This window comes from Bufo bufo, chromosome 5 (genome assembly GCF_905171765.1).
Source record: "Bufo bufo chromosome 5, aBufBuf1.1, whole genome shotgun sequence".
In the NCBI taxonomy this organism is placed as follows: Eukaryota; Metazoa; Chordata; class Amphibia; order Anura; family Bufonidae; genus Bufo; species Bufo bufo.
The window spans coordinates 304,112,805-304,136,839 of record NC_053393.1 but is presented as its reverse complement, the minus strand read 5'-3'; positions in this window follow the sequence as shown (position 1 = coordinate 304,136,839).

The following is a 24,035-nucleotide window of genomic DNA, read 5'->3' as shown; positions in this document are numbered from 1 at the left end:
TATGAGAATACTTGCAGGCTGCAGAAGACAAAATATCTAAAAACAAATTGCAAATATGATGTTTCCCTTAACACAGCTAATGCAATAAAAATAAAAATCACTGCATAGGTATCCATAGCTTTTAAGTAAATTTTATGATTAGACACACTCACAAGATTTGTAAGATCTCTACTTGTGTTGCAACCCTTCAGTGGGGACTTCATTGTTTACTTTTAGAAGCTAAAAATCTGACCCTGCAATGAGCCCTGCACCTCTGTGATAGTCATCTAATTTATTTGCTGCAATATTTTCTATACAAAGTATTGTATATGGTTTAATATAGGATATCGAGCAAAGCAAATGTTGATATAAAAATAATGTAAGGCATGGGCACATTTAAACAGTCATTTCTAAAGGGAGCAATTTCTATGAAATCAGCCTGTCAACTTTATGTAAGTATTGTTGCTTTTGTCCGACATCTGCTTGTCTCAGTAAATACTTTAGACTATACAAGCTTCTAATTTCTTTACTTGCCATAACTTTAAATCAATTATTATCTGACTCATATTGATTGGGATACTCTCATGGCAGGGTATATGATGTTTTTCCGGCTTCGTGATGGATTCTGAGCTTCACAGAGTGGACATTTCTGAAGATATTATAGGATATTCTGTTCTCATTAGTCTCATAGACCCTGATATGGTCTGCAAGTGGTGAATTTTAGGCCCTTTCATATATTCTATATTGCATTATTACATGTAGTAGTGTCATTTATGCCAAATAAGTCATTTGACACTGTTCAATAACACAATGCATTTCTGATGAAGGTATAAGATGCCTAGATATGAGAATCTACTCATGTAAGTTACTTTCTTTAATGACAGTGTTATGTTTTGATGTGTTCACAATTCAGTGAATAAAAAAAAAATGTTAGAATAGAGTACGATAAAATAATTACCCATTTAACCACTTACAGATAAAAACTTCAGGACAGTTGTGTAACTATAGGGGTTGCAGCAGTCACAATTGCGACTGGGTTCCTAAGCCAGGGGGCTGGAGACAAGTGGTGATGGCAGCAGGGCCTTGGGAAATTAGATCTTCCATTGTGGAAGTGGTCATCTGTCTATATCCAACTACAGTGTATATTGTCAATGTGTGCCCGGCATTAGAGATGTCGCAAACATAAAATTTTCCGCGAACATTTGCGAAAATTCCCGTTCGGGGCGCGAACGGCGAACGGGAATTTTCGCAAATGTTCGCGAACTGGCGAACCGGGTGAACCGCCATAGACTTCAATAGGCAGGCAAATTTTAATACCCACAGGGACTCTTTCTGGCCACAATAGTGATGGAAAAGTTGTTTCAAGGGGACTAACACCTGGACTGTGGCATGCCGGAGGGGGATCCATGGCAAAACTCCCATGGAAAATTACGTAGTTGACGCAGAGTCGGGTTTTAATCCACAAAGGGTATAAATCACCTAACATTCCTAAATTGTTTGGAATAACGTGCTTTAAAACATCAGGTATGATGTTGTATCGATCAGGTAGTGTAAGGGTTACGCCCGCTTCACAGTGACAGACCAAACTCCCCGTTTAATGCACCGCAAACAGTCCATTTGCACAACCGCAAACTCCCCATTTGCACAAGGTTGGATACCAAGCTAGCCATGTCCCGTTCCTTGTCCTCACTGATGTCCTTGAAGGTCTCTTCCTCCACTCAGCCACATACAACACCAAGGGTCCCCGAAAGGTGACAACAAGCCCCCTGGGATGCCTGCTGTGGTTGGTCTTCCACCTCCTCAAAGCCACCTTCCTCCTCTGACTCCTCTTCTTCAGACTCCTCTCTCTGCGTTGCCTCTCTCTGCGTTATTATAAGGTGTGTTAAGTAGTACTATTCCTATCAGTTTAATCCCTGTTACGTCCCCTATCAGGGGACATGTATATGGCATTGATTTTAGGAACGGGGAGATGGAAAAAGATGCTTGGTCGGTCCTCCTACTTCAAATTTGGGGCACTGCGCGTGCAATCTAATGTGCCGCCAGATAGTTGTGGTGTGTTATGTTGTTCTATTCTTATCAGTTTAATCCCTGTTACGTCCCCTATCAGGGGACGTGTATATGGCATTGATTTTAGGAACCGGGAGATGGAAAAAGGTGCTTGGTCGGTGCTCCTACTTCAAATTTGGGGCACTGCGAGTGCAATCTCATGTGCCGCCAGATAGTTGTGGTGTGTTATGTTGTTCTATTCTTTTCAGTTTAATCCCTGTTACGTCCCCTATCAGGGGACGTGTATATGGCATTGATTTTAGGAACGGGGAGATGGAAAAAGATGCTTGGTCGGTCCTCCTACTTCAAATTTGGGGCACTGCGCGTGCAATCTAATGTGCCACCAGATATGAGTGGTGTGTTAAGTAGTACTATTCTTATCAGTTTAATCCCTGTTACGTCCCCTATCAGGGGACGTGTATGGAATAGATTTTAGACAACCGCAAAGAGTTGTCAATAGTTGACACACTCATGACATAAATTTTATACCTCTATGCGTCAGTCTTGGTGTAGTTATGACTGTGCTCGTGCGAACGTTTGGGAGATTGCAGGCGATGGGGGTTTTACAAAGCCTATGGTCGTGCTGAGGTAGTTCAGTGACAGTTAAGTGACCCAGAAAACAACGATTCTGCAGTGTGGGCCCATTGTTGGCCTAGTAGGCTTTAATGATCACCTTAGATGATCACAAAGAAAATTAATGTTTTTTCTATGCAAAATTATCCAGCTGATCGCTTTTGGTCTGTTCACAATGAAACAACGACCTTATCATCTGGGGTGTGCCAACATTGCCATTGCCAACACACTCATAGAGGTGGTCACTTCATTGTGATACGCAAGCCCCTTCACCACGACAAGGTAACGATCACGAAGGCGAATTGACACATGTATGTGCCTTTTTTTTGTTTTGTTTTTGCAGCCACAGTGCAGCACCAGCGGACAGAAAAATTTATGCTTATTTCCCAGGCAGAAAGTGCCCTAAAACATTGCAGCTTGAACCCTAGTTGGTGGCGAATAAGTCACGCAGGTCATCCGGCATTCAGAGACAAAATACAGCAGCGTGTGGACCATTTTTAGCCCAAGGCAGCTCATCTCATCAGGCCTTTTTTAGTCTAATGTATCGCCCACTGTCAGTCCCTTCGGGATCCATCCCTCATTCATCTTAATAAAGGTGAGGTAATCTAGACTTTTTTGACCTAGGCGACTACTCTTCTCAGTGACAATACCTCCTGCTGCACTGAAGGTCCTTTCTGACAAGACACTTGAAGCGGGGCAGGCCAGAAGTTCTATCGCAAATTGGGATAGCTCAGGCCACAGGTCAAGCCTGCACACCCAGTAGTCAAGGGGTTCATCGCTCCTCAGAGTGTCGATATCTGCAGTTAAGGCGAGGTAGTCTGCTACCTGTCGGTCGAGTCATTCTCTGAGGGTGGACCCCGAAGGGCTGCGGCGATGCGTAGGACTTAAAAAGCTCTGCATGTCCTCCATCAACAACACGTCTGTAAAGCGTCCTGTCCTTGTCGGCGTGGTCGTGGGAGGAGGAGGATTACTTTCACCTCTTCCCCTGTTAGATTCCCGTTGTGCTGTGACATCACCCTTATACGCTGTGTAAAGCATACTTTTTAATTTATTTTGGAACTGCTGCATCCTTTCCGACTTGCAGTAATTTGGTAACATTTCAGGCACTTTCTGCTTATACCGGGGGTCTAGTAGCATGGACACCCAGTACAGGTCGTTCTCCTTCAGCCTTTTTATACGAGAGTCCCTCAACAGGCACGACAGCATGAAAGACCCCATTTGCACAAGGTTGGATGTCGAGCTACTCATGTCCCGTTCCTCGTCCTCAGTGATCTCACTGAAGGTATGTTCTTCCCCCCAGCCACGTACAACACCACGGGTACCAGATAGGTGACAACGAGCACCCTGGGATGCCTGCTGTGGTTGGTCTTCCTCCTCCTCCTCAAAGCCACATTCCTCCTCTGACTCCTCTTCCTCACACTCCTCTTCCAGCGTTGCCGCAGGTCCAGCAAGCGATGCTGATAAGGCTGTTTCTGGTGGTGATGGTGACCACAACTCTTCCTCTTCACGCTCATCTACGGCCTGATGCAGCACTCTTCGCAGGGCACGCTCCAGAAAGAAAACAAATGGGATGATGTCGCTGATGGTGCCTTCGATGCGACTGACTAGGTTTGTCACCTCCTCAAAATGACGCATGAGCCTACAGGCATTGCGTATGAGCGTCCAGTAATGTGGCAAAAAATTTCCCAGCTCCGCAGAGGCTGTCCTAGCACCCCGGTCATACAAATACTCGTTGACGGCTTTTTCTTGTTGGAGCAGGCGGTCGAACATTAGGAGTGTTGAATTCTAGTGATGAGCAACAGGGGCAATATTCGAATTCGCGATATTTCGCGATATTTCAGGCGTTCCTACAAGGCCATATATTCGAGAATTCGCGAATTCATGATCTCTAAGCATTATTTTCTTGATTGCGAAAATTCGCATAAAGATCACCTAAAAATTTGCATAAAAATTCACATGAACTGGTATTTAAAAAAAATCTAATATTCGCGATTACGAATATATTTTGCGATATTTTAAATATTCGCGAATTCTCGAAGTGTCGATATTCGCGATTAAAATTCGCAATTCGAATATTCGTGATCAACACTATTGAATTTTAACGTGTCTGGCTGTCGTAAATCAAACGCCTCACTGGCATGTTGTTTCGCCGCTGGATATCTGAAAAGTGCGCAATGGCCGTGTAGGAACGCCTGAAATGGCCACACACCTTCCTGGCATGCTTCGGGACGTCCTGTAAGCCTGATTACTTATGCACAAAGCGTTGTACGATCAGATAAAACACATGTGCCATGCACGGCACATGTGTCAACTTGCCCAAATTCAATGCCGCCAACAAATTGCTTCCGTTGTCACACACCACTTTGCCGATCTCCAGTTGGTGCGGAGTCAAGCAGCAGCGGGTACAACATCATCAACATCACACCGTACGTCCATGTGTGTAATGCTGCCTGACTGAGGCATATCCCTGTTATCTACATCCTCTGGCAATAATGGTTGCGCATCACTCATTTCTTCCAACTGATGTGTAAATAACTCCTCTGACAGATCAAGTGAAACAGCTGTGGTGCTAGTGTTGGTGGTGGCGGCAGGCGGGCGAGTGGTAATTTGAGAGGGGCCCGAAGCTGAGCTGGAGGAGGATGGTGCATCAAGGTTCCGAGCGGAAGCTGTAGAAGCCAGTCAACTATGTCCTCAGAACTTTTCGAGTTCAGGGTACGTGGCCTCTGAACACTGGGCATTATTCTAGGGCCAAAGGGAATCACAGCACCACGACCACAATGGCCCCTGCGGGGGGTCATTTTTTTTTAGATTAGTTAAGTTGTACTATGCTACTGTGACACCAGATATGAGTGGCACTGTGCACTGGCAGAAGTTGGCAGAGTAGACGCTGTACGCCTGACACATACTCTTGCAGACAACTAACTGCTATTCAATCTATTACAGTCAAAATTGTATATATTTTTTTTTATGTGCACTACTGTTACACCAGATATGTGTTGCACTGGTGTGACACTGTGCCCTTGCAAGCCCTGAAACGCACACTTGTGAAGGAAAATGACTGCTATTATTTCAGTCCAAAAAGTGTTTTTTTTTTTAAATGTGCACCACTGTTACACCAGATATGAGTTGCACTGGTGTGACACTGTGCCCTTGCAGGCCCTGAAACGCACGCTTGTGAAGGAAAATGACTGCGATTATTTCAGTCCAAAAAGTTTTTTTTGTATTTTTTTAATGTGCACCACTGTTACACCAGATATGAGTTGCACTGGTGTGACACTGTGCCCTTGCAGGCCCTGAAACGCACACTTGTGAAGGAAAATGACTGCTATTATTTCAGTCCAAAAAGTTTTTTTTTTTTAAATGTGCACCACTGTTACACCAGATATGAGTTGCACTGTTGTGACACTGTGCCCTTGCAGGCCCTGAAACGCACACTTGTGAAGGAAAATGACTGCTATTATTTCAGTCCAAAAAGTTTTTTTTTTCTTTTATGTGCACCACTGTTACACCAGATATGAGTGTGCAACTGTGCCCTTGCAGGCCCTGAAACGCACACTTGTGAAGGAAAATGACTTCTATTATTTCAGTCCAAAAAGTGTTGTTTTTTTTTAAATGTACACCACTGTTACACCAGATATGAGTTGCACTGGTGTGACACTGTGCCCTTGCAGGCCCTGAAATGCACACTTGTGAAGGAAAATGACTGATATTATTTCACAGTCAAAAAAGTTTTAGTTTTTTTTAAATGCAAGCTATTGTGACACCAGATATGAGTGGTAGCACTGGGCAAGTGGGCACAGTATACGCTGTGAGCCTGACACACACGCTGGCAGCCGCAGGCAGGCAACTGCAATTAGATTACACAGGAAAAAAAAAAAAAGCAGACTGATGTTCTAGCCCTAAAAAAGGGCTTGTTGGGGTGCTGTCCTTACAGCAGAGATCAGATGAGTCCTTCAGGACTGTAGTGGACACTGAATACACTAGCCTAGCTATCGATTTCCCTATTAAATCAGCAGCAGCTACACTGTCCCTCCTCTCACTAAGAATGCAGCTTCCGAATGAATCTAAAATGGATGCTGTCCAGGAAGTGGGAGGGTCTGGGAGGGAGGGTCTGCTGCTGATTGGCTGTAATGTGTCTGCTGACTGTGAGGTACAGGGTCAAAGTTTACTCAATGATGATGTATAGGGGGCGGACCAAACATCGCATATGTTCGCCCGCCGCGGCGAACGCAAACAAGCTATGTTCGCCAGGAACTATTCGCCGGCGAACTATTCGGGACATCTCTACCCGGCATGCCAAAGCTAGATATCCAACATGCCAAGACCTCCGCTTACTGTCTGGTATATCACAGCTTCTTTATCATAGATATGTGCGCCCAACATGCCAAAGCCGTCATACTAGCACACCAAGATCACTGCTGGCTGTTTGGCGTATCACAGCTTCTTTAGGCTACTTTCACACTTGCGTTCGGAGCGGATCCGTCTGGTGTCTGCACAGACGGATCCGCTCCTATAATGCAAACGATGGGATCCGTTCAGAACGGACCCGTCTGCATTATATTTCTGAAACAAAACTAAGTGTGAAAGTTAGTCAGACGGATCCGTCCAGACTTTACATTGAAAGTCAATGGGGGACGGATCAGTTTGAATTTGCACCATATTGTTTCAAACGGATCCGTCCCCATTGACTTACATTGTAAGTCTGGACGGATCCGTTTGGCTCCGCACGGCCAGGCGGACACCCGAACGCTGCAAGCTGCGTTCGGGTGTCCGTCTGCTGAGCGGAACGGAGGCCAAGCGGAGCCAGACTGAGGCATTCTGAGCGGATCCGCATCCACTCAGAATGCATTGGGGCCGTACGGTTCCGTTCGGGGCCGCTTGTGAGAGCCTTCAAATGGAACTCACAAGCGGAACCCCGAACGCTAGTGTGAAAGTAGCCTTATTGACAAGGAATAGACATGGGAAGTGGTAAGGCGCATGATTGCAGCTAATAAATCTACAAATTACACTATACTATACCTGCACTTCTATGTCAGGATAAGATTATATTGAACTATAGCATAAAGGATTTAATTATATTTCATATAACATCTTACCATTGAATCCCCCTCAGAAATGAAAACCTCTATGCTGTTGCGGTTGCAATGTTTGGAAACAGACCTATTTATTATCTTGCTCATCTAGTGTGGAGTACCTGAGTGGGACTAATAGTGACAAAAGTCTCACTGATATTTCAAGATTTAAAGCTGCCAGTGGCCCACAGTGTAAAGTGTGGGGAAATATCCTTTTAAAATATAGCCTTTATAAGATATGTGATAAAATATACACCACAGGATGCATCAACAATACAAAACATATATAAGGGGTTTCTGTGATAGATGCCCCACTGCTGGTGAAGCTAAGGTAAGCAATGAAACTGCTGCGCCTGTGTTGACGCACGCAGTCTTACCTAAAGCAAAGGCAAGTATTGAACCGGCCGCGCCCTGTGGACGCAATCAGTCTCACCTGACCAACAACAATACAAGACATACAATAAAGGGGTTCTAAGATAGATACCCCACAGCTGGTTGATACAATAGTAAGTATAGAACACTGCTGCGCCTGTGTGGACGCAAGCAGTCTTACCTGACCAACCAGGTGACCAGGATCGGCATGACGGGGAATGATGCTGTGATGGAAGTGGGTGTAGAACAGAGATGCAGTCACGGGAGTGTGAATACTGTGCCCTAATTAGCCCTATACACTTGGTAGGAAAGGGGCTGCTCCCATACTGCCTGTCTACACAGAGCACCCGCCCTGAAAAGGACGACCCCGTCAGGATACCTGTCCCTAGTTATGGACCTGGTCACTAGTCTAACAACAATTATTAATAACTACAGACCTCCCGACGTGGCACGTTTCTGTTGTGTCGACTCCTCAGGGGGATTCAGTACATGTAGAAAAAAGAAACAATATATACCACCTTTAACTGCAGATAGCAGGTAAGCATATCCTGCAGTAAAGTGGTTACACTACAAAGGTAGGCTCAAGCATTCAATATAGGAGCCTGAGGGCAGACATCCATGGTGCAGGATTGTCTTGCTGCAGAGGAATAGATGCTCCTCCGCTTGTTGGTGTGTGAGGATATAGTGATCCTCGCTAAAGGTAATATCCCTATGGTTTAGGGGGTTCCTCAACCAATACCAGCCACACTGACACATACCTTGTTGGAGTTTAAATAGAGCCCAAACGCGCCTCTTCTTGGGAGACCGCCCTGTCAGCATCTGCGTCGGCGTCTGACGTCACGCGCATGCGCCGTGACGCACCAGACGCCGCCGCCCATACCACATGATTATAGCGACCAATCCGATCCAGGGGCGGAGGGTGTGAGCGGTTACCTAGGAGACTATGTCAACAGGAAGTAACCACACAGCACGTCTCTTGATAGAGGCGTCTGTGATGACGCTATGACACAGAATCATAGCAAGATTGGACTGACATTTTTTGCAGGAAATACAAGGACACGGACACGTTACAGAGAATTATAAACATGAGGCGAATTGGATTTGAATTAATGATGAGGAAATGAATGTTTCAAGTGAGTTCATCCCATCACTTGGAACGGGATGTCACCATTAGCCTGGGATATATCCTTTTAAAAGGGGCCATCACCGCAATCTATATGAAGCACCCATAATCAAGCCTTTCATTAAGGCCACGAGGTGCAGATGTTTTGAGATGGAATATCCATCTGGATTCTTGTTGAAGCAAAAGCCTATCCCAGTCGCCCCCTCTCAAGGGGGGTTTGACAAGATCGATACCCAGGAACTTCAAGGAGGCTTTACCATAATGCACAGTGTGTACATGTTTTGAGATTGGGGTATCTCGTTTGTGTGAGATATCCCCTATATGCTCCCCTATCCGTCTCCTGAATTCCCGTATCGTCTTGCCTACATATTCAATCCCACATTCACATTGGATCCGATAAATGATCCCTCTAGATTTACAATTAATGAAATGTGGGATTGAATATGTTTTGCCTGTCACACTGCTCACAAAGGATTTGGTAACTTGTATGCGTTTGCACGCTATACAATCACCACATCTATAACAACCCTGGATCCTACATCGCAACCATGTGGTCTTAGTACGATCAGGTGCATAGTGACTGTGCACGAGTTTGTCACGGATGTTTGGTCCCCTGCGGTAGGTGATTTGTGGTTGATCACCCAAGACATCTTTCAAGTCAGGGTCCATTTTGAGGACTTCCCAGTGACGTTTTATAATCTGTCTGACTTGTTGGGACCCCCTATCAAAGTTGGTGATTATTCTCATGATCTTGGTTTGCGGGGTGGATGGTGGTTTAAGGGTGAGCAACGAGCTTCTTGGACGAGACAGGGCTGACTGGTACGCTGCTCTCAACACATAGTCGGGGTAGCCCCTGGACAGAAATCTCAACCTTAAATCAGCTGCCTGGTAAATAAAGTCATGTTTGTCTGAGCAGTTGCGTCGTAGTCGCAAGTATTGGCCCCTAGGAATTCCTCTCCTGAGTGGGAGGGGATGGTTACTCTCCCATCTCAGGAGGGAATTCGTAGAGCTCTCCTTCCAAAAAATTGACGTGTCAAGTTCCCCCCTTGCATTCTTGGAGATTTTAATGTCCAGGAATGGCAATGATGTAGGGTGCGACTCACACGTAAAACGCATGCCTATGTTATTCTGGTTAATATGTTGGACGAAGGTTTCAAAAGTCCCTTGTTCTCCATTCCAGAGTATAAAGATGTCATCAATGTATCGCGCCCACAAGCCAATTTCATAAGTGTCCAACGCCTCCTCTTCCCTAAAAACGATGGTTTCCTCCCACCAGCCCAGGAATAAATTTGCATACGATGGGGCACACGGACTCCCCATCGCAGTACCCCTGAGCTGGTGGTAGGTCCTCCCGTCAAAGGTGAAAAAATTACGTGTTAGGGTAAACTCAAGAAGACGCAGGACAAATTGGCTGTGGGCGCGATACTGACATCCCCGTGACCGTAGAAAGTGCAATTTTTAGGAAGGAGAGCTCTACGAATTCCCTCCTGAGATGGTAGAGTAACCATCCCCTCCCACTCAGGAGAGGAATTCCTAGGGGCCAATACTTGCGACTACGACGCAACTGCTCAGACAAACATGACTTTATTTACCAGGCAGCTGATTTAAGGTCGAGATTTCTGTCCAGGGGCTACCCCGACTATGTGTTGAGAGCAGCGTACCAGTCAGCCCTGTCTCGTCCAAGAAGCTCGTTGCTCACCCCTAAACCACCATCCACCCCTCAAACCAAGATCATGAGAATAATCACCAACTTTGATAGGGGGTCCCAACAAGTCAGACAGATTATAAAACGTCACTGGGAAGTCCTCAAAATGGACCCTGACTTGAAAGATGTCTTGGGTGATCAACCACAAATCACCTACCGCAGGGGACCAAACATCCGTGACAAACTCGTGCACAGTCACTATGCACCTGATCGTACTAAGACCACATGGTTGCGATGTAGGATCCAGGGTTGTTATAGATGTGGTGATTGTATAGCGTGCAAACGCATACAAGTTACCAAATCCTTTGTGAGCAGTGTGACAGGCAAAACATATTCAATCCCACATTTCATTAATTGTAAATCTAGAGGGGTCATTTATCGGATCCAATGTGAATGTGGGATTGAATATGTAGGCAAGATGATACGGGACTTCAGGAGACGGATAGGGGAGCATATAGGGGATATCTCACACAAACGAGATACCCCAATCTCAAAACATGTACACACTGTGCATTATGGTAAAGCCTCCTTGAAGTTCCTGGGTATCGATCTTGTCAAACCCCCCTTGAGAGGGGGCGACTGGGATAGGCTTTTGCTTCAACAAGAATCCAGATGGATATTCCATCTCAAAACATCTGCACCTCGTGGCCTTAATGAAAGGCTTGATTATGGGTGCTTCATATAGATTGCGGTGATGGCCCCTTTTAAAAGGATATATCCCAGGCTAATGGTGACATCCCGTTCCAAGTGATGGGATGAACCCACTTGAAACATTCATTTCCTCATCATTAATTCAAATCCAATTCGCCTCATGTTTATAATTCTCTGTAACGTGTCCGTGTCCTTGTATTTCCTGCAAAAAATGTCAGTCCAATCTTGCTATGATTCTGTGTCATAGCGTCATCACAGACGCCTCTATCAAGAGACGTGCTGTGTGGTTACTTCCTGTTGACATAGTCTCCTAGGTAACCGCTCACACCCTCCGCCCCTGGATCGGATTGGTCGCTATAATCATGTGGTATGGGCGGCGGCGTCTGGTGCGTCGCGGCGCATGCGCGTGACGTCAGACGCCGACGCAGATGCTGACAGGGCGGTCTCCCAAGAAGAGGCGCGTTTGGGCTCTATTTAAACTCCAACAAGGTATGTGTCAGTGTGGCTGGTATTGGTTGAGGAACCCCCTAAACCATAGGGATATTACCTTTAGCGAGGATCACTATATCCTCACACACCAACAAGCGGAGGAGCATCTATTCCTCTGCAGCAAGACAATCCTGCACCATGGATGTCTGCCCTCAGGCTCCTATATTGAATGCTTGAGCCTACCTTTGTAGTGTAACCACTTTACTGCAGGATATGCTTACCTGCTATCTGCAGTTAAAGGTGGTATATATTGTTTCTTTTTTCTACATGTACTGAGTCCCCCTGAGGAGTCGACACAACAGAAACGTGCCACGTCGGGAGGTCTGTAGTTATTAATAATTGTTGTTAGACTAGTGACCAGGTCCATAACTAGGGACAGGTATCCTGACGGGGTCGTCCTTTTCAGGGCGGGTGCTCTGTGTAGACAGGCAGTATGGGAGCAGCCCCTTTCCTACCAAGTGTATAGGGCTAATTAGGGCACAGTATTCACACTCCCGTGACTGCATCTCTGTTCTACACCCACTTCCATCACAGCATCATTCCCCGTCATGCCGATCCTGGTCACCTGGTTGGTCAGGTAAGACTGCTTGCGTCCACACAGGCGCAGCAGTGTTCTATACTTACTATTGTATCAACCAGCTGTGGGGTATCTATCTTAGAACCCCTTTATTGTATGTCTTGTATTGTTGTTGGTCAGGTGAGACTGATTGCGTCCACAGGGCGCGGCCGGTTCAATACTTGCCTTTGCTTTAGGTAAGACTGCGTGCGTCAACACAGGCACAGCAGTTTCATTGCTTACCTTAGCTTCACCAGCAGTGGGGCATCTATCACAGAAACCCCTTATATATGTTTTGTATTGTTGATGCATCCTGTGGTGTATATTTTATCGCATATCTTATAAAGGCTATATTTTAAAAGGATATTTCCCCACACTTTACACTGTGGGCCACTGGCATCATCTAGTGTGGAGTAACACTTATTAACGATACAGACAATTTTTTTATTTTTACCTTTTTATTTTTTTCATTTAGATTTTTTATCTTTCCTAGATTATTTTTGCTAATATGCACATTGAATGTGCTGCTCTAGGTGATTGAGTTTATGCAATGATATGAACCACGAGGGACCCGCAGATTTATGAGGATCATTTCTATTTTATTTAGGATATACAGTCAGGTCCATAAATATTGGGACATCGACACAAATGTAACATTTTTGGCTTTATACACCACCACAATGGATTTGAAATGAAACAAACAATATGTGCTTTGACTGCAGACTGTCAGCTTTAATTTGAGGGTATTTACATCCAAATCAGGTGAACGGTGTAGGAATTACAACAGTTTGCATATGTGCCTCCCACTTGTTAAGGAACCAAAAATAATGGGACAATTGGCTTCTCAGCTGTTCCATGGCCAGGTGTGTGTTATTCCCTCATTATCCCAATTACAATGAGCAGTTAAAAGGCCCAGAGTTCATTTCAAGTGTGCTATTTGCATTTTGAATCTGTTGCTGTCAACTCTCAAGATGAGATCCAAAGAGCTGTCACTTTCAGTAAAGCAAGCCATCATTAGGCTGAAAAAACAAAACAAACCCATCAGAGAGATAGCAAAAACATTAGGCATGGCCAAAACTACTGTTTGGAACATTCTTAAAAAGAAGGAACGCTCAGCAACACCAAAAGACCGGGAAGACCACAGAAAACAACTGTAGTGGATGACCGAAGAATTATTTCCCTGGTGAAGAAAACACCCTTCACAACAGTTGGCCAGATCAAGAACACTCTCCAGGAGGTAGGTGTATGTGTCTCAAAGTCAACAATCAAGAGAAGACTTCAACAGAGTGAATACAGAGGGTTCACCACAAGATGCAAACCATTGGTGAGCCTCAAAAACAGGAAGGCCAGAATAGAGTTTGCCAAACAACATCTAAAAAAGCCTTCAAAGTTCTGGAACAACATCCTATGGATAGATGAGACCAAGATCAACTTGTACCAGAGTGATGGGAAGAGAAGAGTATGGAGAAGGAAAGGAACTGCTCATGATCCTAAGCATACAACCTCATCGGTGAAGCATGATGGTGGTAGTGTCATGGTATGGGCATGTATGGCTGCCAATAGAACTGGTTCTCATGTATTTATTGATGACGTGACTGCTGACAAAAGCAGCAGGATGAACTCTGAAGTGTTTCGGGCAATATTATCTGCTCATATTCAGCCAAATGCTTCAGAACTTATTGGACGGCGCTTCACACAATGACCCAAAGCATACTGCAAAAGCAACCAAAGAGTTTTTTTAAGGGAAAGAAGTGGAATGTTATGCAATGGCCAAGTCAACTACCTGACCTGAATCCGATTGAGCATGCATTTCACTTGCTGAAGACAAAACTGAAGGGAAAATGTCCCAAGAACAAGCAGGAACTGTTGCAGTAGAGGCCTGGCAGAGCATCACCGGGGATGAAACCCAGCATCTGGTGATGTCTATGCGTTCCAGACTTCAGGCTATAATTGACTGCAAAGGATTTGCAACAAAGTATTAAAAAGTAAAAGTTTGATTTATGATTATTATTCTGTCCCATTACTTTGGGTACCTTAACAAGTGGGAGGCACATATGCAAACTGTTGTAATTCCAACACCGTTCACCTGATTTGGATGTAAATACCCTCAAATTAAAGCTGACAGTCTGCAGATAAAGCACATCTTGTTTGTTTCATTTCAAATCCATTGTGGTGGTGTATAGAGACAAAAATGTTAGAATTGTGTCGATGTCCCAATATTATGGACCTGACTGTATACAGAAGTATTTGTATGAATATTTTAGAAGGATTGCTGATAAATTAAAATATATTTTTAAATAATATTTGGCATCATGCAACATTAAACTTTTAATGTTTGGTGCCGGTTGGTGAGAGTACCAACGGTGTTTTATATTGAAGCTGTATTTCTTTGGTGCTGTTGGGAAGATATTTTGTGCGGCAAAATTGGGGAGGTATCAGACGATGTGGATACATTTTGTGCTTTATCATAGTATGTGTTTCTGTTGGGGAGGGTAATGTATGTCCCTGAACATGTGATTAGACATTTTTGTGTTCCACTTTTATTTCCTTTCTTGTACTGATGGTTTGCATAGGATCATAACCAAGTAAAGCAAAATTCATCTCTGCAAGGTTCATTATGCACCATTATTTTTATGCAATATGACATATGGCCTGGTGAGGTTTGTTTGCCAGGGCTGTTTTATAATCCCAGTTTGGCCCTGATGGCACACTGTGTAACACACAGCAACGCGCTCCGTTCACGGAGCAAGGGGAGAGTCTAGGAATGGGCAGTGGGAGAGGCTATAGATAGGGAATGGGGACTCAATTTAGAATCTTGCCTTGGGGCTCTTTCTATGTATGCTCCTGCTGATTACCATGATAACAATGCATGTTAAGGAACAAGAGCTTGTACCTGCCTATGATTTACAAATTTATCATTGGCTTTTAAGAGGTTAGCATGGAACAATAATGAAGAGTAAAAAGTGGACAATGACTGTATGGAGCACATAATGCTATTGAATCACTCTTAATACATTATTATGTAAGACAAGCATAACAAAAAAAAAAAAATAAGAATAATATTAATAATAAAAATCCGTTGTAGCATGTTGATCATAGACAAATGATATCTGTCAGCCCTACCACTACTAATAATTATCAACACATGACCACTGGAGTTATAGTTAGCAGTGCAGGACAATGGGGCATTCAGTCATCTTTCACACGAGCCAATTTTCTGCGTGGGTGCAATGCGTGACGTGAACGCATTGCACCCGCACTACATCCTGACCCAATTATTTCAATGGGTCTGTGTACATGAGCGTTTTTTTTTTCACGCATCACTTCTGCGTTGCGTGAAACTCGCAGCATGTTCTGTATTCTGTATTCACGCAGCCCTGGACCCATAGAAGTGAATGGGGCTGCCTGAAAAATGCAATGTATCCTGATTAAATGTGTTGCGTTGCAATATTAATAGATGTTACTTAGCAACAGTGAAGTCACATGACACAGGAAGTTTGGTGTTTGCAAGCATCTGCTCAGCGTTTGGAGTGTAAGGAGCAGCTTCCAACTTTTCTGCCAGTCCTCGCAGTGTATCTGACAAGATGCCCAAAATCCCACGACCAATAAACGTGGAGAAAATGATAGTCCTTGTACAGGAAAGGCCTGCATTTGGGACACACGGTCTGAGGAGTACCATGACCGGTACAAGAAGGAAGAGGCCTGGCTGGAGATAACCGACTAGCTTTTTGCTAATGTTTGGCCAAAAACTGCTGAGAAAAATAGGCATGGTCTGGGCAAGTTCAATTTGGAAAAATGTTATTGAACATTACTATACTGTACATCAACTAGCCTAGCACATGTCATACACTGCAGTATGTAGCCTAGCACATGTCATACACTGTAGTATGTAGCCTAGCACATGTCATACACTGTAGTATGTAGCCTAGCACATGTCATACACTGCAGTATGTAGCCTAGCACATGTCATACACTGTAGTATGTAGCCTAGCACATGTCATACACTCCAGTATGTAGCCTAGCACATGTCATACACTGTAGCATGTAGCCTAGCACATGTCATACACTGCAGTATGTAGCCTAGCACATGTCATACACTGCAGTATGTAGCCTAGCACATGTCATACACTGTAGTATGTAGCCTAGCACATGTCATACACTGTAGTATGCAGCCTAGCACATGTCATACACTGTAGCATGTAGCCTAGCACATGTCATACACTGCAGTATGTAGCCTAGCACATGTCATACACTGTAGTATGTAGCCTAGCACATGTCATACACTGCAGTTTGTAGCCTAGCACATGTCATACACTGTAGTATGGAGCCTAGCACATGCCATACACTGCAGTATGTAGCCTAGCACATGTCATACACTGTAGTATGTAGCCTAGCACATGTCATACACTGTAGTATGTAGCCTAGCACGTCATACACTGTAGTACGGATAATTTGAACATTATTTTTTTGTCTAAATTTTTATGTACATTCTAGTTGAAGAGGTTAAAAACAGATGGCGGATCTGCCGGGACCAAATCCGCAAGGAAATTATGCACAGCCAAAGTGGTTCTGGGCTCCCAAAAATCGCCCCTATATGTTTAAGGAGCAGCTAATGTTCCTACTTGATATAATAGATTTGCGACCGTGAGTAATATGTTAATAATGTGTTAATGATGCTATAGTAATTAAAAATATAGTATGTAACGTAAATGTAATTTCACTCCATATATTTACCTTCAATGATCTTTTTATGGGCCTTTTTTTTAGAATATTTGGGTAAATATGCAGCCATCTGTAATGTGTGGGTGTGAAAATAGATGTGCTTGATTTGTGGTTTCAATAATGATGGAGATTCTTCACTGTGTAAAGTAGAACTAGGTTAGTTGAAAATCACAGAAATTGGTGCACTACAATGGTAAATGCAATTGACAATATATGGCTAAACACTCACGCTGATATTAAAATGAGACTTTTGACAATATATTCTTATATCAAGAACATACCGGAGCCCGCTCAGCCGGTCAAGGTCTCTCAAAATGGCATGGGACCTAACACTAACCTACCTATGCCTTATGGACAATTTAAGATAGGTGCATAAAGTCCGACACACAGCCAGCACCTCCCAGTTACCTCCAGCGTGAAATCACACATACAATGTGAGGAGGGAGGAGGCTGTGAGTCCCACCTATAACTGGCTCATGTGACGCAGGCTGCCTAGGTGCACCTGAATGTTACCCATAGATCAAAATCAAGGCACATTTAAATCTGAGGTTGCCCCACATCCAGGCATACATATACAGACAAAATCACAGAATAAAGTGGTCTAAAAGGCAAAAAGATGCTCAAGACTAGTGATGAACGGCAGGGGCAATATTCAAATTCACGATATTCTGCTAATATGTGGTAGAATATTTGTCATATATTTGCGAATATTCATATTCAAGATTAAATCTACAATGTAAAAATCACGTAAGATTATTTTCGTGATTGTGAAAAATCTGCAATGTAAAAAACGCGTAATGTGAAGTGGGTCCAAACTAATATATAGCACTATAGAATATAGTGCTATATATTCGTTTTTTAGAATATTAAAAAAAAAATTCCATCTGAAGTGAACAGTCATTGGCCCACAAGCAACTTAAGCAGGTAGGAATCATGACTTCAGATGGAAAAAAATTACGAATATTCTAAAAAACAAATATATAGCACTATATTGAATATAGTGCTATATATTAGTTTTTTAGAATATTCGTCAATGACGAATATTATTTTTTTTTTTATATATAGCACTATAGAATATAGCGCTATATATTCGTTTTTAGAATATTCATAATTTTTTTCCATCTGAAAACATGATTTTTTTCCATCTGAGAACATGATGGAAAAAAATGACAAATATTCTAAAAAAACTAAAACTAGTATAAAGCACTTGTTTTTTAGAATATTCTTAATTTTTTGCCATCTGAAGTCTTGATTCATGACTCATTGGCCCACAAGCAAGAAGCAGGGAGAAATCATGTTTTCAGATGGAAAAAATGACGAATATTCAATATAACAAATATATAGCACTATATTCTAAATATTAGCGAATTCTCGAAATTGCGATATTCGCTATAAATATTCGTAATTTGAATATTTGCACTCAACAGTACTCAAGACCCCAGTTGCGCATTTCTACATGTGGGAGCAAATCCTGCCCATGTGATGCAGGCAGCGGACCACATGTATCACAAAAACATCCTACACAGGTCTTAAAAGCAGAAAATGCCAATCAAGGTCTCTCAAAATGTCACGGGATCTAACGCTAACCTACCTATGCCGTATGGACAATTTATCATAGGTGCATAAAGTCCGATACACAGCCAGCAGCTCCCAGGTACCTCCAGTGTGAAATCACACATACAATGGGAGGAGGGAAGAGGCTGTGAGTCCAACCTATAACTGGCTCCTGTGCCATTTTGAGAGACCTTGACGGGGTGCACGGGCTCTGGTATGTTATTGATATCAGAATATATTGGTGAAAGTCTCATTTTAATATCAGCGTGAGGCTTTAGCCATATATTATCATTTGCATTTACCATTTTAGTGCACCATTTTCAGTGATTTTAAATTTCTTATAGCCCCATCCGCACATTTGTCTTACATGTGATCCGTTGTGGGCATCCTCCATTTTATGCATTTTTTGCTGGGGATTACTGTTAGTAATGGATCACATGTGCAGGATTTGCTCCCCCAGTTAGAGATGTGCTACAGCATGTGGGGTTTTGAGCATTTTCTGCTTTTAAGACCTGTTTAGGATGTATTTGTGGTACATGTGGTCCACTGCCTGCATCCACCATTGCATGGATTTTTGCCTGGGATCGCTGTTAGCAATGGATCACATGGGCAGGATTTGCTCCCCCAGGTAGAAATGTGCAACAGGACTTGGGGTCTTGAGCATCTTTTTGCCTTTTAGATCACTTTATTCTGTGATTTTTTCTGAATATATATGCATTCAGGATTGAATGTGCCTTGATTTTGATCTATGGGTAACATTCAGGTGCACCTGGGCAGCCTGCGTCACATGAGCCAGTTATAGGTGGAACTCACAGGCTCCTCCCTACTCTTATTGTATGTGTGATTTCACACTGGAGGTAACTGGGAGCTGCTGGCTGTGTGTCAGACTTTATGCACCTATCATAAATTGTCCATAAGGCATAGGTAGGTTAGTGTTAGGTCCCATGCCATTTTGAGAGACCTTGTCTGAGTGTGCAGGCTCCGGTATGTTCTTGATACAAGAATATATTGGCAAAAGTCTCATTTTAATATCAGCATGAGTGTTTAGCCATATATTGTCAATTGCATTTGCCATTGCACCATTTTCACAGATTTTCTTTTTATTATAGCCTTCTCCGCACATTTGTCTTATATGTGGTCCGTGGCATCCTCCATTGTATGCATTTTTTCTGGGGATTGCTGTTAGCAACGGATCACATGGGTAGGATTTGCTCCCCCAGGTAGACATGCGCAACAGCTTTTGGGGTTTTGAGCATCTTTTTGCCACTAGAACTGGCTTAGTTTCCCATAGCAACCAATCTAATTCCACCTTTAATTTTCCAAGGGAGCTCTGAAAAATGAAAGGAGGAATCTGCTAGTTCCACATTACACTAGTTTGATAAATGTCCCCTAATGTTTTGGGTATATTTTTATGTCAAACTGCCATACTTGCCCATATTAACCTATAATATTTGAGCTAAATGTTATAAATACATTCTGTGATAGCAAGACATGCATTGTAGCATAGGAATCATGAATCTATGACACAAGTGTATTTAAAGGGGTTGTCCAGGTTCAGAGCTGAACCTGGATGACCCCTTTCAACATCACTATGTTTACTATCGAATGGCCCCTACATATCGTTATTTCACAACTTGATGCTGTGCGCAGATTGTTTGTAAAAGTTTTCCATAAAAAAATAGGATATTACTGTGTGCTTAGTAATGTTTAAGCTCCCGACCGCCTAACGCAGGGATGCGTCCTGCGGGTGGCCGGGTTATTCCTCCTTGACGCATCGGCGCGTCATCTCGCGAGACGCGAGATTTCCTGTGAACGCGCGAACACAGGAGCGCGTGTTCACAGGATCGCAAGGTAAACGAGTTGATCTACAGCATGCCAGCGGCGATCATTCGCTGGCAGGCTGTAGATCCGATTTTTTTAAACCCCGGAAAGGTATACCACAAAACACGGACACCGGCAATGTGCTTTCCGCATTTTGCGGATACGCACATTGCCAGAACTATATAATAAATGCCTTTTCTTGTCCGCAATTGCAGACAAGAATAGGACATGTTCAATATTTTTGCGGAACGGAAGTGCGGACCCGGAAGTGCAGATCCGCAATTCCGGATCCGAGCGGGACAAAGTCTGTCCCCATAGAAATGAATGGATCCGCAATTCCGTTCCGCAAAATGCGGAGCAGAATTGCGGAAGTGTGAATGGGGCCTAAGGGTCCCTTATCACCGCCAGTTACTTAGCCACTTGTTAGGTGGTTAGCACCCACCGCACCGCAGTCACTGATTAGTCGCTGATTAGCGTCACGCTGTCGCTAATCAGCACTAGTACTATATAGTATCTGTAAGTGATCAAGACTGAGCGCAATCAGATCTATATCAGTACATTAGGGTCACCATAGGCTCTACAAAAAACGCAGTGTTTGCCCGATCAGGCCTGATCTTGTGCGCACACTTGCGTTCAGTCCGCCCCACCGCAGTGACAGAATTTTTTTATTTATCTCACCCAGCATGGGTATATGTAAAAATACACCCCAAAACACATTGCCCTACTTCTCCTGAGTACGGCGATACCACATGTGTGACACTTTTTTGCAGCCTAGGTGCGCAAAGGGGCCCAAATTGAAATGAGTACCTTTACGATTTCACAGGGCATTTTTTACTCATTTGGATTCCAAACTACTTCTCACGCTTTAGGTCCCCTAAAATGCCAGGGCAGTATAAATACCCCACAAGTGACCCCATTTTGGAAAGAAGACACCCCAAGGTATTTCGTGAGGGGCATGGCGAGTTCATGTAAAATTTTATTTGTTGTCACAAGTTAGTGGAATATGAGACTTTGTAAGAAAAAAAAAAGAAAGAAAAAATCATATTCCGCTAACTTGTGACAAAAAATAAAAACTTCCATGAACTCACTATGCCCATCAGCGAATACCTTAGGGTGTCTACTTTCCAAAATGGGGTCATTTGTGGGGTGTTTCTACTGTCTGGGCATTGTAGAACCTCAGGAAACATGACAGGTGCTCAGAAAGTCAAAGTGCTTAAATTAATTTTTTTGCACCATAGTTTGTAAACGCTATAACTTTTACCCAAACCAATAAATATCCACTTATTGCATTTTTTTTTTATCAAAGACATGTAGAACAATAAAGTTAGAGAAAAAATTTATATAGAAATGTAGTTTTATTTGAAAAATTTTACAACAGAAAGTGAAAAATGTCATTTTTTTGCAAAAATTTGGATTGATATAAAAAAAGTAAAAATGTCAGCAGCAATGAAATACCACTAAATGAAAGCTCCATTAGTGAGAAGAAAAGGAGGTAAAATTCATTTGGGTGGTAAATTGTATGACCGAGCAATAAACAGTGAAAGTTGCGCAGTGCAGAATTGTAAAAGTGGTCTGGTCATTAAGGGGGTTTAAGCTAGGGGAGCTGAGGTGGTTAAAGTTAGATACATCATATTTAACATGTCTTGTTTTTTTTGAAGAATGGAGGACAACCTTGAGGAGAAAGTTGAGGAGACATTGGACCAGCACTCCAGTGCATGCAAAGATGAAGGTCCATCATCCCAACCTACTATAGACAGTGGTGAAGGGAAAGCCTCCAGTGTGTCCCATGCGACTGTTCCTCCCCCAGTGGAATTGGACCCAGCTTTGCCTCTCCAGACGAGGCGGAAGAGACTTGCTCCAGCTACAGAGACTACAGTCAATACTCCGGTCCTGGAGTATCTGTAGTGAGCACGCCATGAGGATAATTTTGATCAATATGTAAGGAGTCTGGTGACTCATTTTCGGAATCTGCCTCCAGAACAATACCTTAGAACACAAGCAGCAGTACGTATTGTTCTGGAGGCAACCACTACTCCAAAAGATCCCTTTGAAATTTTTTGTTCTTTGGAGAACTGGCGCAGCCATGGACACATCACTGGCCCTCTGCCAAGGCCACCTCCTCAAGTTTACCAGTACCCACCAGAATTCCCTCCTCAAGGGCGACAATATGGCCCCCCACCTTGACAATATGGGCCTGCATATAGTGGGGAGTCCACTTACGGCTAACATGTCCCCTATTCTTCCAACCTGGCCCTTCTAACCAGCCAACTACCTCTTCACATGGCAGTTACCATGGCCCATAGTATGAGGGACCACTATCCACACACGGACACTTTTTCAGTTGTAATTTTATGTAGTTTAATTTTGCTTTTTGGACCTGCACAGGTTAGGCTACTTTAACACTCGCGTTTGGTGTGGATCCGTCATGGATCTGCATAGACGGATCCGTTCAGATAATACAACCATCTGCATCCGTTCAGAATGGATCCGTTTGTATTATCTTCAACATAGCCAAGATGGATCCGTCTTGAACACCATTGAAAGTCAATGGAGGATGGAACCATTTTCTATTGTACCAGATTGTGTCATAGAAAATGGATCCATCCCCATTGACTTACATTGTGTGTCAGAACGGATCAGTTTGGCTCAGTTTCGTCAGACGGACACCAAAACGCTACAAGCAGCGTTTTGGTGCACGCCTCCAAAGTGGAATGTAGACGGAACTGAGGCAAAATGATGCATTCTGAGCGGATCCTTTTCCATTCAGAATGCATTAGGGCAAAACTAATCAGTTTTGGACCACTTGTGAGAGCCCTGAACGAATATCACAAACGGAAACCCAAAACGCGAGTGTGAAAGTAGCCTTAAAGAGGACCTTTCATCGGTCCAAAAATGTTAACATAATTATCAGGCTACATAGAGCGGCGCCCAGGGATCTCACTGCACTTATAATTATCTCTGGACGCCGCTCCGTTCGCCCGCTATGTCCTCCGATATCTTCACTGAATAGGTTCTACTAGGCGGAGTCTGCCCTGTTTTACCCTGGGTGTTCATTATCCCAGGCTGTAGCGCTGTCCAATCGCAGCGCAGAGCTCACAGCCTGGGAGGGTGAAACAGGGCAGACTCCGCCTAGTAGAACCAATTCGGTGAAGATACCGGAGGACACAGTGGGCGAACTGAGCGGAGCCCAGGGATATTAGTAAGTGCAGTGAGATCCCTGGGCGCCGCTATATGTAGCCTGATAATTATCTTACAATATTTGGACTAATGAAAGGTCCTCTTTAACTCCTTAGGGACCGGGCTCATTTTCACCTTAACCACCTCAGCCCCCAGTGCTTAAACACCCTGAAAGACCAGGCCACTTTTTACACT